At 39.9% G+C, this 14,032-nt stretch overlaps 1 protein-coding gene across 6 annotated transcripts in view; it reads right to left on the bottom strand.

Moving 5' to 3' along the window:
* The window catches only part of PRKN (parkin RBR E3 ubiquitin protein ligase), a 1,375,032-nt gene that overhangs the window by 545,431 nt on the left and 815,569 nt on the right, over window positions 1-14,032 (bottom strand). The gene's annotated exons all lie outside the window — the stretch shown is intronic.

Here is a 14,032-nt window from a genome sequence, read left to right on the forward strand (position 1 = left end):
GTGAGCCAGGGTTTCCTCTGGAATTCTGGGTCATGTCTGCTTTCTTCTTTTTTAGTTGGTGAATGTCCAATAAAGTTATTACCCTGGGGTGGCATCAGTGATTGAGAATGTAGTTTTACAGTCTGAAAACTTGGGATGATCTGTGCATACACGACCGAGATCCATTCTCTTACGGGTAACAGATGACAAAGAGTAGGTTCTGTGTTTGTCCATTTTGATCCCAAACCAATCGAGAATGTCGCGTCCACTGGAAAGAACTGGTCTTTGACATCTGACCAACGTGTTCTGGTGTCGCTAGGTTTCCTCCTGCCGCCCAGCTGAAGTTGTAAAACTGACGTGTGAGGCCTCCCTGTGTTGGTAAAGCCTTTACCTCACACCGTGAGACTGTGAAACGTTTGCCCAATTCCAGACAGCATTAATGAATTAGATGATAAAATCTCATAAATTAAAGGAGTTCTGTTCTGATAACCTTTAAAATGATAAATAAGTGTATATATCAAATGCAGTTCCCAGTATCTCCAGAGAAGAAATTAACCTTACCTGCTGAATGTGCTACACTGTTATGTTTTTTTTTTTTTTCCTTACAAAAACTAATTCATGTCATTATCTATTTGTCCAAACACGGGGATGTATAACCCCCAGAGTGAATCCTAATGTAAACTATGACTCTGGGATACTATTATGTGCCAACACAGGTTCATCAGTTGTAATAAATGTAGCTCTCTGGTGAGGGGTGTTGGTAAAGGGGAGACTGTGTGTGTGGGGGGGTGCAGAGGTTTCTACAGGAGACCTTTATACCTTCATTTCAATTTTGCTGTGGATCTATACTGCTCTAAAATGATGTCTTAAAAAAGTCAGATATCTTTATTCTAATTTATTATTATTAATTATTAAGCAAGCATAGGGGCGCCTGGATGGCTCAGTTAGTTAAGGGTCTGCCACATTGAAATACCACCTTACATCAGTTAGAATGGCCAAAATCAACAAGACAGTAAACAACATGTGTTGGAGAGGATGTGGAGAAAGGGGAACCCTCTTACACTGTTGGTGGGAATCCAAGGTTGGTGCAGTCACTTTGGAAAACAGTGTAGAGATTCCTCAAAAAAATTAAAAATAGAGCTTCCCTATGACCCTTCAATTGCACTATTGGGTATTTACCCCAAAGATACAGATGTAGTAAAAGAAGGGCCATCTGTACCCCAATGTTCATAGCAGCAATGGCCGCAATCGCCAAACTGTGGACAGAACCAAGATGCCCTTCAACAGACGAATGGGTAAAGAAGACGTGGTTCACATATACAATGGAGTCTTATGGCTCCATTAGAAAGGATGAATACCCAACTTCTGTATCAACATGGACGGGACTGGAGGAGATTATACTGAGTGAAATAAATCAAGCAGAGAGAGTCAATTATCATATGGTTTCACTTGCTTGTGGAGCATAAGGAATAACAAGGAGGACATGGGGAGATGGAGAGGGGAAGTGAGTTGGGGGAAATCGGTGGGGGAGACGAACCATGAGAGACTGTGGACTCCGAGAAACAAACTGAGGGTTTTGGAGGGGAGGGGGGTGGGGGGTGGGTGAGCCTGGTGGTGGGTGTTAGGGAGGGTACAGATTGCATGGAGCACTGGGTGTGGTGCATAAACAATGAATTTTGGAACCCACACAAAAAAATAAAATTTAGAAAAAAAAGGGGTCTGCCTTTGGCTCAGGGTCCTGGGATCCAGTCTCGCATCAGCTATCAGAGGGGCTCCCTGCTTAGTGGGGGGCTTGCTTCTCCTTCTCCCTCTGTCCCTCCCACCTGCCTGTGCACTCACGCTCTCTCTCTCGTTCTCTCTCTCAAATAAGTGAATAAACTATTTTAAAAAATTATAAAGCAAGTATATATTTTATTTAATATGGGTTTGTATTTCCTAACCTATGTAACTGTCCTATTCAAATAAGCTAACATTACTCCTACATAATGTTTAAGATTATGAAAAACATGTTTTTGTTCACTGAATAATTATTTTGATACGTGTTCTATATCAGCTGTAATTACACTTTGTAGAATATAAGCTTAAGGATAATTTCCAAGATCTTTAGGTAACTTGCAACCTTGGACTAATATTAAATTACTTATTAAGGGCGCCTGGGTGGCTCAGTGGGTTAAGCCGCTGCCTTCGGCTCAGGTCATGATCCCAGAGTCCTGGGATCGAGTCCCGCATCAGGCTCGCTGCTCAGCAGGAAGCCTGCTTCCTTTCCTCTCTCTCTGCCTGCCTGTCTGCCTACTTGTGATCTCTCTCTGTCAAATAAATAAATAAAATCTTTAAAAAAAAATAAATTACTTATTAAAATATTGTTGGATACTCCGAAAACTTCAAGGAGGATGGGAAGAATACTAAAACATTAACTATTAGGCAAAACTTAAACATACACCCTCCGCCCACCTCTATCAACTGTTAACATTTTGTTTTACTGTATCTTCTTCTTTGATTCCTCTGTGCTCACAGACAGGCACACTTTTTCTTTTTTTCTCTCCATCTTTTGGAACTAATTTGCAGATACTGTGATACTTGACTCAACATTTCAGCATGAATAGCCTAAGAATAACTCCATTATTCTGCATCATAAAACCATTTTTTCACTCCTAACTTTTTAAAAAATGTTAATTCCAGTTAGTTAACATATAGTATTATGTTAGTTTCAGGTGTATAATACAGCGTTTCAAAACATCCATACAGTACTTGGTGCTCATCGGGACAAGTGCTCTCCTTGATCCCCTTCACTGGCTCTCCCCATACCCCCACCTCCCCTTGTAACTGTTAGTTTGTTCTCTGTAGCTAAGATTCTGTTTCTCAGCTTGTCTCTTTTTCTCCTTGTTCATTCGTTTGGTTTCTTAAATATGAATCACATGGTATTTGTCTTTCTCTGACTGACTTATTTTGCTTAGAATGATCCTCTCCAGCTCCATCCATGTTGTTGCAAATGGCAAGAGTCATTCTTTTTTTTATGGCTGAATAACACTGCATTGTAACTATACCACATCTTCTTGACCCATTCATCAGTCAACAGACACTTGGGCAGCTTCCATAGTTTGGCTATTGTCACCCCTAAGTGAAATTACATTATTTAAATCATTTTACCTAAAATGTAATTCATGTTAAAAATTTCCTGTTTGTCTCTCAATTATCTTTAATACTTCCCATTTATTTTTTTCAATCCAGTTTCCAAACAATCCTGGAATGAAGTTGATTATTTCTAGTTTATCTTTTCAAAATCAAGAATGAGCCCCTGATATTATTGACTTCTTTAAGTTGTTAAGAGTATAACATTTTTAAAGGGAGACAGTCATGGTTCTCATACAAATATAAAATGAACATGTGTCTAAGACTTTATGTATTAATCTTTAAGGGGAGAGTAAGATGTTACAAACCAGCGCATAGGAAAACCCAAAGGGCACCCACACACAGGCAGAAGGGGTATCAAAATATACAGGGAGTGTCTAAAGCCTCTGAGAAATCTGGGTTATGGGTATAACCCTAAGAGGCTATAGGTAGGTGCAGGAACTAATAGATGCAATATAGCCTTTTTTTTGTGGGGAAGAAGGGACAAAACCCATTTGTATATCTCTATAGATACATATAATTCACATAAATTTCTAGGTTTTTAAAAATAGTTCAAACACAATGAATGGTGTAGACCACCACAGAATCAGATAATGTGGTCGGTGTGCTAGACAGGCCGAGCATTTCATAAAACACTGAGTGATTGACTGATGGACAAATACATATCTATTTCCAAGTCTTTCACACTTGTTCCTCTCTCTCCCAGCTAATGGTCATAATAATCACAAATATTAATAATGTTTACAAAAAAGACTAGTGTTGGGCTTGGCCTGATTATTTACACAGGTGGGGCAGGAATATTCATTTACTATATAGGCTTCTTTGGCTTTGCTTCTCACAAATCAAGTGTCATACCATCTGAGTAACTATGAAAGCCATCGAATTACATCTGTTTGAAAGCTTTCATGAGGTGTTTCCGACTGGATTTTTAAAATATCTTTGGCTATTCTTTGACTGTAAAATGGAAGTTCAAGACACTGGGATGGGCTGGGGTCCCATAAACCTGGGGCCAGGGGCACCTGGATGGCTCAGTGGGTTAAAGCCTTCGGCTCAGGTCATGATCCCAGGGTCATGGGATCAAGCCCCACACTGGGCTCTCTGCTCAGCAGGGAGCCTGCTTCCCCCTCTCTCTCTGTCTGCCTCTCTGCCTACTTGTGATCTCTCTCTGTCAAATAAATAAATAAACTCTTAAAAAAAAGCGGGGGGGCCAGGACAATCTTCATGGGAGCATAGGCAGTCACATTGAGTCAACAACTGCTCCTTTATTAAAAGCATATCTGTCAGTTTTGATTAAATAAGAATCATTCTCAAATATATATCAGATTGTCCTTGGTGGTGTACTTCATTTGTCCCATTATATTCTTGTAAAAGGGAGGGCAAATCTTTATTCAATCTCTGCAAACTATTATATAGCCATGAAAAGTTAAGGAAGTTTAGTAAGATTATCTGAATTTGGGAGTGGCAGTAAAAAAATCATATTTTTTTAAAAAGTTGCATTTTGATACAACAAATAGGGTCTACTGGATGTTTGTACAGAATAGAAAGTTTAAGAAGAATGAGAAAGGGCTATGTCAAATACTCAGAAAATTGAATATTATAGCAACATCAACAATATCGTAAATAAATAATGAGAATAAAATTTCTTCATCAGTTCATTTAGTCTTAAAGAATTAAACCTCATGTTGCAGAATCATAGATTAGCAATCTTATTTCACTTGAAAATGTCCTGGAAATCCTAACTCAGTCCATTGATACAGCTGAAATTTGTCTAAACGCTGTTAGCTCAAAAACCTAAAACCAAGAGACAATTATTTGAATTAGTAGTTTATAGAATCTGACATTTTTTTTTAATTTCTCAAATGCTCAACCAGTTTATTGTCTTATGTTCCTCTGTTCCAGTCTGTTTCAGACTTTATAAAAGCATAATTCAATTCAGCTCATGAACCTAAGATAATCATCATCCCAGAGCCCCAAGAAGAAGAGCCAGAAAGTAACTGTTCTAAAATTAGAATGTCTATGTTACATGTAAGAAGGGAAGTTCTCTCTTGCACTGTATCTGTGCACTAAAAATGCAGGATGTGCAAATGCCCAGTTTCTGCAAGGTTAACTGTAGCATCTGAGAACTGTTTCCATATGGCAAAGCTAAATTTGGTATTCTTTTCCCTAAATACATTAGACTGTCCCTTCACAAGCCAAGAAATTCATCCAGGCAAACTTGTTTGGCCACATAATACTATTACTGGCCAGACAGAACTGGAAGAGGTCACTGTCTGGTTACAGATGTTGATAGAGATAATAACAAAGGGACGCAAGGTGAAAGAAAGGGCATGCACAAAAGATGAGCCTACCATTTTAAGACAAAATAGAAATGCATTATTATTTTCTGCTTTTTTTAAGATTTATCTATTTATCATAAAAGAGAGTGAGTGCATGAGTGTGGGGGGAGAGGCAGAAGGAGAGGGAATGAGAGAGAGAGAGAGAGGTTCCATGCCCAGTGTGGAGCCCAACATGGGGCTTGATCTCATGACCTGAGATCATGACCTGAGCCAAAATCAAGAGTGTGATACTCTAATAACTGAGCCACCCAGGAGCCCCAGAAATGCATTATTAATGACACAAACAGCAGCCATTTTAATTTTGTTTCAAATTTTTAGTTTAAATATTTTGTTTATAAAAATATCTTCATGAAGGGATAAAAGAATGCTAGTACAAGTAGACAATATTTTATATATATATATATCTCCCCATAAATTACAAACAATTTGATGTATGGCCTTTGAGCTATCACACTTACGAGAGCGAGAGCGTATGTGCGGTCCTTACAATTACAGATTTTCTTCCGTGAAGAACAATAAGGACCTCTGGGGAAAAACAGAGTATTTCACTGCTGCTCTCACCAAAACACTCATTTGAACTAAAGGCATTTAAAATTACTTCACCTGCATGGCTTTGTTCTTAGATGTTTCCCTTTGTTCCAATTCAAATACAGTGCAAGACCCCAGAATTGCAAATTGCTCTCATTGTATTTATTCAAAATGGAAGAACTCAAGAGATTTGATCAAGAAATCTGAATATCTTTATGAGACAAAGTAAATGAGAGAAGATCATCGATATCCTTTATTTGGCAACATTAAGATGGAAACCACAATCTAAGATAAGGACAGGAAAAACTTACATTTAATATCTGTAATTAAATAATACAGTGTGTATCCCTTTATCAGTTGGCACACACACAAAAAAATAGCTGGCATATCCACCAGGAGGCATTTTGAGGCAAAAATTTAAATTAGACATTTGCAACGATGATGATTAGTGTGGATTGTTTTCTTTCTAAGACACATTCAGGAAAGACAAGAAATCTTTATTCTTATCTGTGTTGTAAATGGCACTTTTTGCCATAGAACTGCTGCTTACTTCCAGAATCTTCTGAAATGCCATCAAACTTTTTTTTAAATGCCTTCTTAAAGTATTTTAATTTAGTTTTAAGATATTTTAGGCTTATTAACCTCAATAGTGAACTTGAAGATTTCCCATTAAATTCACTCTCCCTTATCCTATTACAGATGCATTACAATTCTGCTGCCCGTACCTGCCGTTTTTTTTTTTTTTTTTTTTTTTTTTTTTTACCATGGTAGCAGTAGGTAGAAGACGATTTGGTCAAAAAAAAAAAAAAAAAAAAAGGAACAGACCACAGAACTATTTGATGTCATTATCAAATGTCACCGATACACACACTTTCTCCCAAGATTGGTGCTAGTAGAGGTGCCATTATCTGTCATTTATTTTTATTTTTATCACCTTCATTTTTGGCAAATGCACAAATGAATAAGTATATTTTAGATATGAAAAGTGATATACGGATAATGTATTTTGGAGAATATAACAATTTAATGCTGCTTCAAAAGCTACCGTTTTATGCTTTTAAAGAGTTTTCCAGTAAGTAACAGTAGAAAGTACACTAGATTTCTCAGACTTCAGGAAAAATGGAAGTCATTATTCTACTTCATCCCACCTTCTTCACCATGTTTTGTATTATCCATCATTTGTATTTTGATAGAATTTCAAGATATTGTCCCTAAAACCCTGCAACTGGAGGCTTCAGGGATATGATGACCTGACAAAGGGCTGGGAAGATTTTACCGGGATCCCCAGTGGCCTCTTTCAGCCTCGGGCCTGCACCACACCCACCTCCCTGCACCTTCTGGATGCCCTGGAACCAAGAGAAGCTGTTTTTCCTCATTGCTCAATTGCTGTCTCCTTTCTGTTCGGCCTCCTCTTTGGGGCCCCTGCAAACCCATTATAGTTAAATTCCTGCCTAGTTTGTGCCTTCCCTCCACCTCTCAAGGGTGCAGACCGACTCTTTCTCCTTGTGCGGGCCAAGCACAGTGTCTGCTCAGAAGGATACACTGAGTCCTTTAAAGAAACGGAGAAAAAGGTCTACCCAAAATACTTGCCTTATGAACAGACTCCTTATAAAGCAAAGAACGAAGAGTCACACAACTGATTTTATCGGCCCTAAGAAACTTATATTAGAGGGAATAACCCTTTTTCTCAGCCAGGCAAAGACTCTGCATGGGTACATTTTTGCTGGATCACAATGACCTATTTAATGCTATGGAGAACACAGAATACAAGCTCTATTTACAAACTTCAAAGGAAATTAGCTATTTACATTTTTCTATTTGACCTTTTATCCTCATGTTATACGTGAAGATGATTAAATTTGTCTGTATTGTCGGTGTAACCCATTCAGAGTTGAGAATCTAACGGTGGAAAATAATCAAGATTGACTTAAAGACTCATGAATATAAGTATTTTATATATATATAGAATGAGAAGCTGAAATGGGGAGAGGAAGTGTGAATTATTGGAGGGCCCAATCAGAATATGTTTTTCAACATAAGAATCAGAAGTAATGAGCATCTCATTACTTACATACAGAAACTAATTATTTTGTCCGTTCTAGTAAGGTGAGGAAAAAATTTATGTCACCATCAAAGCCCTACAATATAGTCAGCAAACATGTAGGTCACATGGCATGAGTAAGCAAAGATCCCAGATGTTCAGTAACATGGAATAGGATGAAATACAAACTCTCATCCACCTAAAATTTTTCTGGCTCTTAGAATCAGACCTGGTGATGTTCTGTTAGGTATTAGGGTCCCCAGTTAAGAGGCGTGTGAGCCCAGGTTCAAAGACAAGGCCCAACACAAGAGAAACTATGGCCACCCATCAAGTTCAGAAACAGAGAGACTGCCCCCAACCCCCTCCCACCGAAGTCGCACAGTCACCAAAGCACAGTTGTGTTTAACAACAGGTTCTCTGGGGGCTGGGCGTAGGGGAGAGGCCCGATTTGTAGCATTTGCTTATTTCTATGCTATCAATACTCCCGCCTGGCCACTTCAAGCTGCCAGCCTGAGGTCCCGAAACCAGAGTTGAGCAGAGAGGCACAGTAGCCCCTCTGTATTTTTCTTTTTTTTCAGAAAATCCATTTACATGGAAATAACATGTATTTCCATGATCTGGATGTTGTAGGAGAAAATGACCTTGACCACATAGATAATAGCAAAATGTGGATCACTAAATGATGAGGGAGAGTATTGTTACCTTTTAGAAACACAATTTATGAAATTTTAAGTATAAGATTTTTTTTTAAAGATTTTATTTATTTATTTGACAGACAGAGATCACAAGTAGGCAGGGAGACAGGCATAGAGAGAGGAAGGGAAGCAGTCTCCCTGCCGAGCAGAGAGCCCGATGCAGGACTCGATCCCAGGACCATGAGATCATGACCTGAGCTGAAGGCAGAGGCTTAACACACTGAGCCACCCAGGCGCCCGCCCCATAAGATATAATTTTTAAAGTATTTGTGTTTAACAGCCAGCTTGTGAGATTCCTGAAAATATAACGGGATTCTGGCTGGCCCTTGGAGCACCAGGGCTCGGCACCTTGGGCAGCTCCCGGGACCTTCGCTCTATCCACTGTGGAACCGTAATGAGATGATGGCCAGGGCTCTCATAAAACGGAAATGCACCCTCCAACATTGTCACATTCACCATCATCGGCAACAGGGTCCCCCCGACTGCTCAGCGACTAAGATTTCCCCTGTGTACAAACAGCTCACACTGAGCTGTTTAATATGTAGTTCTCTTCCTGGGGCCATTGCCCGGGTCCAGGGGAAGTCAGAACGGCAAGTAACAGCACCTCTCCCGGTTCCTAACACTTCTTTATCCACATCCCCATTATTCCGCAGCTTCAACTTCCTTTCCCATTCATTAGTAAATTATGATACAGCCTTTATGGCTCTCTAAGAGAATTATTGTTTCAGCTTAAGCCAAGTATAACCTATAAAAAAGCTGCCTGGATTCTAATTAATGGTGTATCAGAATGTTCTCTTTGAATTGGTACAATCATCGCTCCATCTGGGTTTCTCCCCTCCGTCCTCCTGCCTCTCCGTAACACAAGCACGCCTACTGATCTTCCAAGGCCCAGCTAGGAAAATACCACTCGCCCTGATCCCAGACCTTCCATAGTTCCCATTATGCACCAAATAAATTGCATCCAAAGCTTTTCACAACTTGAATTAACCTAACCTTTTATCCTCAGTTTCTTTGCCATATATACCAAGTTCCAGATGAATCAGATTATATGTCAATCCATAAATCTGTTTCCACATCTCTGTTCGTCCTTTTCCATCACATACAATATCCGTCTTTTCACCTCCACCTGTCAGAATCCTGTCTGGGCATCACGGTTCAGATCCAATCACACATCCGCCCTGAGTTAGAAATGAGAGGCTCCCCCTTTTGTCGGACCAAATAAATACACTTGTACTCACAACTGTGGTCACAGGCCGATTTTAAGCCCCCTGAGTGAATGAGCCGTTGCTTACCATTTTCTGTATGTTCCACTATCTGGCCAAGTACTTAGAAATAGTTTTTAAATTTCTATATATTATTCTTCCATAAATTCCTTACGGTGATGAGAAATGCCTTAGGTAATGCCTATGTGCAAATCTGAGCGTGTTTATTCATGCATGTACTCGTACATGTGTGTCAATATGCATACCCATGTACTCGTACATGTGTGTCAATATGCATACCCAGGTTTATACTTACCGCTTATACGTGAAATATATATAAGTTGGACATATACATATACACACCTTTACAGATTTTTAAATACAATCATGGATAAAAAGGTATAGAAAGGGGCGTCTGGGTGGCTCAGTGGGTTAAAGACTCTGCCTTCGACTCAGGTCATGATCCCAGGGTTCTGGGATCGAGCCCCACATCGGGGTCTCTGCTCTGCAGGGAGCCTGCTTCCTCCTCTCTCTCTGCCTGCCTCTCTGCCTACTTGTGATCTCTGTCTGTCAAATAAATAAATAAAATATTAAAAAAAAAAAAGGTATAGAAAGATTTGAAAAATTCTGTAAATACCTCTTGGTGGGGGCTTAAAGGAGGGAAGAGTGAAATTTTACTTCACTCACTTAGAAATTTAAAAAAAAAAAAAGGAAGAAAAAGTTTAGGACTTCAACACTGTGGTATTGATTTGGAGGCCTGTCCCAATTTACGAGCCAAACTTGCAATGTACCTGAGGCCTTTCCCTAAGAATGGTTGTCCTTACTCAGTCCTGGGATCTGCTGTTTACAAATGGCTCACAACGAGGCTCCGTGCAGGAGCTTTTGAAGCAGGTGTCCTCGTGATCTCAGGGGGCAGCGGCAGGAGCGCCCCAGCCCACTCACCCTTCCTTCACACCTGCCTGACCCCAGAGGCCCACGGGGATGAGCTCTGGAGGCAGACTATGTCCTGGGGCCTCATCCATGCTCAACTCCTTGAACCTGTCACAGGAAATGCCACGAGCACGTGACACTGATAAAATGTTCTCATGCTCAGATGCCTGTCATGGAACCAGATCCTGAATTCATTTGTTAAACAGGCCACTGTTTTTGACTTACAAGAGAGAAAGGGTTCTTTTTTTTTTTTTTGGTGAAACAGAGTTATAGCATGGTTATTCAAGTTTAAAAGGGTATTTTTCACATCAAAAGATGATTTAATATAGGATTACTTTTTAAATGAGCTGCCTTAGTGCATTTAAAATGTACTTTGATTTACAAATACTTGTCTTAGCCTCACATACTAAATAATACTTAAATGTAGCACACACACTTTCCCCTTGGATTAGAGTCTGAAGCCAAACCTGAGGCACATTTTCTCATGCCAGCCTCTTAAAGCATATTTTGGGCTAAGAATATCTGTTTTCTGTTTTCTTACTGTGCATCTCAAGATGTAGTTTCTGTAACGGCTCCCAGTAAGTATTTTAGATCTTCATGTTGGATTCTCTTAGTCACTCATTCAGCACATATTTATTAAATTCCTTCGCCCTCCCATTCTCTCTGGTCATGTGCCTGGGTACAAGCATAAACCAAACTGACAGTTCAAGTCAGTGAAGGCAGCAGATTCCAATCTGGCAAGGTTGTAAATAAAAGGAAAACATCATATTGCATTATCTACCTGAAGAGGTGAGGCATGGCTAGCAGGCTGCAGGTGGCAGGACTGAGAGCTCTTCTCCGTGGAAGGGATAAGAAGCCAGACTATCAGAGGTGACTAGATGAGGGTGCCACGTTTTCCTGATGGCCAACATCTTTTTAAAGCCTCCCCTCATTAGGCAAAGTTGTGTGTTGGGGGTGGGGGTGAAAATAAGAAGAAGTTTAGAAGTGAAGGAAGCAGCATGTGCCAAGATCCTGTGGCAAGAGGAAGCACATTCTGCATGAAGAAACAGGGGAAGACCAGAGCTCTGGAATGCAGACAGTGAGTCAGGTAAGGGGAAGCCGGTAGAAGTAGGCTCTGGTCAGGTTTCTGAAGAGTATAACTACCTTCTTCTTTTATTAAATGTCACTGAGCTGGCGGGTGATCAATATCCAAGCAGAGATGCAGAACACGCCACAGAAAATAGCAATAGACCCAATTGTATATTAAATATTAAGTTGGTTCTTTGTCTATAATGGGTAAGAGGGGGAAAAATGGTGATAAACCAAAATGTAGCCAGGCACACTGATAAAATTCAGTGCAACAAATCGTTCCTGGACTGTGAGGTCACTAAGTGTGTGGGGGAGACACGTGGACTGGGGCACCTGTGATTCAGGGAGCATTTCCATATTGACAGAAAACAGAGCGGGATTTCAGAACAAAATAAAGAAGGTGCAGAAACTCCAAATAACATGTGACAATTGCACTGGGTCTTCAGACACTCAGAGAACAGAGTGAGGGGTGAGGGGCAGGTGTTTTGGAAGGAAGAGCAGGGGCTTCAGGTGCTAAAACAGAAACAGGAACAGCTGGTGTGTTCCAGGGCATCAAGGAGAGCTGCCTATTTGGAATGAAAGGGAAAAGGGAAATTGTTAAGAAGTTAGAATATTAAGGAAAAAAAAATGCCAAAGAAGAAAGAAGGGTTGGAAATAATTAACCTAAAAGAAGGTTAAGGGGTGATTTAAAAATATGCTCATAAGAATCCATGAATAGGGTGTCAAGTTAGTATTACCTGAAGTTATTACAGGCAAGGCTTGGCTTGGAGGAAATTAAGGATTTCTTGATAATTAAAATATGAAATAGTATGGTAAGACGATGGAGATCTCTGAGTCTGCCTTAATTAGGTGCTAAAAATAGATGTTTCTGAAAGTCCTGTTTCCTTTCTAGGCCATCCAACATTCTGGAGAAGAGCTTTTAATCTCCACAATGTGCTAATTGTTTCTAATGGCCTGTAAACAAACTCCCTAAACTATTAACCTTCTCTCTTTAGCTAGAGATTTAGGAAATTAGTCTTTGAAAGGAAAGTCCCCAGCAGGTTGCCCAAGGGGGTGTCCAGAAGTAGAGACATTGTCACTTTATTTGGAGGGGACTCAAGGTCAAACCACAGCTGCAAATTTGTGATGTGGAATAGATAAGCCAAAACCTTTAAAAAAGGAAGAAGGAAGGAAGGAAAGACAGGAGGGAAAGACTCCTCTCTCCTAGTTTAGTTGTGCTCCTAAATGTAATGTAAATGTAAAATGTAAATGATAGCACCTTCTCAAACAGCTTTCAGACACAGAAATCTAATTCCAGGATTTTCCAAAACCTTAAAACAATATCCCCCAACTGACAGGAATGCTTGACCTTCGACCCTTGTAAGTTAAAACTGATGCCATGTTGAAGAACGAGTTTCATTTACGCTTACGAAGTTCAGGGTCGGGCGCCTGGGTGGCTCAGTGGGTTAAGCCGCTGCCTTCGGCTCAGGTCATGATCTCAGGGTCCTGGGATCAAGTCCCGCATCGGGTTCTCTGCTTGGCGGAGATCCTGCTTCCCTCTCTCTCTCTGCCTGCCTCTCCATCTACTTGTGATCTCTCTCTGTCAAATAAATAAATAAAATCTTTAAAAAAAAAAAAAAAGAAGTTCAGGGTCACCTGAGCTATCTGGGGGTAGGGGTGTGTGTGTGTATGTGTGTGTAAATTCAAGTTGCTCCCCTCTGTTCTGTTTATCTGCTTTAGAACATGAAAAAATTCATTTAGTTTGTTCTGAAAGAAGAATCATGGAATAGCCAAAAAGTGTTTGGACCAAGATGGCCAATGAAAGAGACTTTTCCAACCATGCTTTAAATTTATGTGAAATTACAGTAATTAAATTATGGCCTTGGCAGAGAGTGAATGAGGAATGGAACAGAAGAGGACGCTTTCCCTGACAGGGGTCCAAAAGAGATGCAGATTATCTGTGTGATTTCAGGTTGCAACGCCAACATGTCAAATCAATTGATAAATGGGGTTGGAATAATTAATAATGATAAAAATCATGGAAGTTGGATGTTTCAGCATTCTTCAACACAGAAACTTGGAAAGGTCAAAGAATAAAATATTAAAAAAAAAAAAGAAATGGAATTGTAAAGCTATGAGAATACA

Source organism: Lutra lutra, chromosome 6, assembly GCF_902655055.1.
Source record: "Lutra lutra chromosome 6, mLutLut1.2, whole genome shotgun sequence".
NCBI lineage: Eukaryota > Metazoa > Chordata > Mammalia > Carnivora > Mustelidae > Lutra > Lutra lutra.